At 34.3% G+C, this 3,269-nt stretch overlaps 1 pseudogene; it reads right to left on the reverse strand.

Moving 5' to 3' along the window:
* Positions 1-495: 495 nt before the first annotated feature.
* On the reverse strand, positions 496-1,158 carry LOC100623830 (actin-related protein 3 pseudogene; annotated as a pseudogene).
* Between the last annotated feature and the right edge of the window lie 2,111 nt (positions 1,159-3,269).

Here is a 3,269-nt window from a genome sequence, read left to right on the forward strand (position 1 = left end):
GTATGTGGTTGCATACCTGCTGCTTCAGTCAACCACAGATTGTGTAGTCTAAAATATCTAAATGTAAGTGGACTGTGCAGTTCAAACCCTTGCTGCTCAAGGGTCAGCTGTACTAACTTCTTAGTTCTAAAAGCATTTGCAACCATTTTCTTTTGCTGGGGTGGTAGCATTTCCTAATTATTGGAAGTGCGTGTCCCATGGATGAGAAAGGGCAGCTGCCATGAGGTCACTTACATTTAAAAAAAAAATTATTTCTTTTATTGTGGTAACATACAGTATGAAATTTGCCATTTTAACCACTTTTAAGTGTACAGTTCAAGGACATTAAATACATTCACATTGTTGTGTATGAGGTGACTTTTTGAAAAATATCTTGGTCGGTTTTTTTCCCTTCAAAATATAAAAGTGACATTGAAAGTCCCTGCAAACTAGTTAAGTGAAGTCAATATTCTTGTGGAGAGAAATCTGACATCAGTAAATTAATGCTGAATTACTTCACCTACTACCTCTTAGGTAGGTAAAGTCTAGATTAGAAAATTCTGGATGAAGAAAGATTTCAGGTTCCAAGGGTCTGTTAGAACCAACGTCAATGGAAAATTCTTTCTTTTGAGATTGCCTTGATTCCAGTATACTGTTTAATCCACTTGGCCCATCTGTGTCATACTTGCTAAATTCTTTTACTAAATCTGGGCAGACAAAACTATAGCACTCCTTTACTTCCATAGCTGTTTCCAGGGATAGCTCTAGAGGAATTCCTATTTCTTGGCCTCTCAGCAGTTGCTGAATGAAATACATTAGAGCTCACCTTGTGATTTGAATGTGCTTACCTCAGCTTCCAATCACATGTCCTATAGCCACAGGACAGACAGGAATGACATATTCTTAACACAAGTCACTATCAGTTTTCCTACTTGTTTTGATGCTCAGGATGCTGTTAATGCAAGCACAGCCTGCATAGCTATGTACAAGCCTGGAGTACTGAAGTTCTCAAATAGCGTTTCAGTAGTAAATTCTGTTTGGGGGAGCATTAGTGGAGATTTAATCCAAAGAAAGTAATGATCTTCAGGTTCTGCCTTAAGTATTTAGAGAAATTTGCGCCATAAACTTTTCCATTGGGTAAAAATCTTAAACTATGCTACGGTGGATTGGCCACTTCATGGTACTTGTGGCTTTTTCTATTCATCATTTCCTTTCTGTTCATTTGGGCTCTCTTTTTTTCTTAATGGGTCTGGCTGAAGGTTTATCAATTTTGTTTATCTTTTCAAAAGACCAGCTCTTAATTTCATTGGTCTTTTCTATTTTTTTGGTCCCTATTTTCTTTATTTCTGTTCTGATCATTATTGTTTCCTTCCTTCTGTTTGTGTTGGGCTTTGCTTTTCTTTTTCTAAGTCTGTTAGATGGAAAGTTAGATTGTTGAGATTTTTCTTGTTTCTTGTGGTAGGCCTCTATCTCTATAACCTTTCCTGTTACAGGTTCATTTGCTATGTCCCATAGATTTTGGAAAGTTGTGTTTTTATTTTCATTCATTTCAAGCTATTTTTCGACTTCCCCTTTCATTTCTTTGTTGACCAACTGTTTTTTTAGTAGAATTTTTAGCCTCTAAATGTTTTTGGTTTTTTTCTCATTTTTCTTTCTGTAACTTCATACTGTTGTAGTTGGAAAAAGTGCTTCATATAATTTCAATTTGTTTAAATCATTGAGACTTATTTTTTGACCTAGCATGTGATCTATCCTGGAGAAAATTCCATGCGCACTTGAAAATAATGTGTATCCTGCTTTTTTTTTGATGGAACATTCTATAGCTATCTATTAAGTCCATCTGGTGTAATGTGTCACTTAAGGCCACTGTTTCCTTATTAATATTCTGTTTGGATGATGTCCATTGATGTAAGTGGTATATTCAAGTCTCCTACTATCATTGTATTACTGTAAATTTCTCCCTTTATATCTGTTAACATTTGCTTTATATATTTAGTTTCTCCCTTATTAAATTCACATATATTTATGACTATTATATCCTCTTCTTGAATTGACCCCTTTATCATTATATAAAAATGCTCTTGTCTTTTGTTATAGATTTTTGTTTTAAAATCCATTTTGTCTGAATGAGTATTGCTACTCCAGCTTTTTTTTTTCATTTCCATTTTCATGGGTTATCCCTTTACTTTCAGTCTTTCATTCTTCCTTAATTCCTTCTTCTTTCCAGTTAAAGCTGATTCTCATATCCTTCATTCATATTAAATGCAAATAATGTCAAATACATTATGGTATTAGTCTTACAAGTGTATCTACACTTTCCAAATTGAAGGGACGATGGCTTAGTATGGCATTTGAGTAATTATTTTCATAAAGGACATTCTTTTTCAAAAATAGATTTTTTTGTTTTGAAATAATTATTGACATTCAAAAATTTAAAGTTGTTCAAAGTGATTTGATAGACATTAGAATTATGGAGATAGAATAAAAATAAAACCCTTATCAGGAAAGAGAAGCCATATATGGGCTTACACAGGATAGAATTTTTCTTCTTTCCCCTTCTTTTTTAAAGAAGTGGCAAAACGTGTTTCCTTTTCACCTTGGTTCTGAAGGATATGTTGCATTTGTTGGCAGTTCTTCCCCTTGCTCATAAAGGCATTATACTAATAGTAACCAGAATATTATAGCATTCTTAGTGTTTGATTTGATTCTGGGGAAATTAACCAGGTACTACTCAATAATCAAATAGCAATAGCATTTAAAGTAATTGCCTATCTGTCTGTGGGCAAGGTTAGCCATGAATTCCAAATATTCCATAGACCACTTACCCAGAGAACTCTGGTGGGGCACACACATACACAGGGAACCACCACTAAGAGATAAGCACTCAGGACTAAGCAGGTCATGGTCACAAGTCACTGGAGGCCTCTGAAAAAAGCACCAGTAGTCCTTTCCAACTTTAGGGGTTTGCTTTGGGTCCAGAGCCTGCATCAAACACATTGCTGCAATTAAATAGATTGTCTGCCACAGTAAGTGTCATGTACAAGTTTCCTTGCACTTCTCTGATAAATGTAGTAAAAATATGACTATATGTGATAAATGAAATAAAAATATGAACATACATGATAAATGAAGTAAAAATCCTGTTTTTCTTTCTCCAGAGACTGAAATGTAAAAATTATAAAGAACAGTTGTGATCATAACATAGAAGGTCTTGAAAACACATTCTGTAGCTTAAACCAAATAATTTGTTTTTCCCATGAGTGAATTGTCTAGCATTATAGGTTTCTGAA

The sequence above is a fragment of the Sus scrofa genome, chromosome 13 (genome assembly GCF_054392235.1).
Source record: "Sus scrofa isolate SSC_HxYL_T2T_F1_AM1 chromosome 13, Sscrofa_HxYL_maternal_Yorkshire_Landrace_v2.0, whole genome shotgun sequence".
Lineage (NCBI taxonomy): Eukaryota > Metazoa > Chordata > Mammalia > Artiodactyla > Suidae > Sus > Sus scrofa.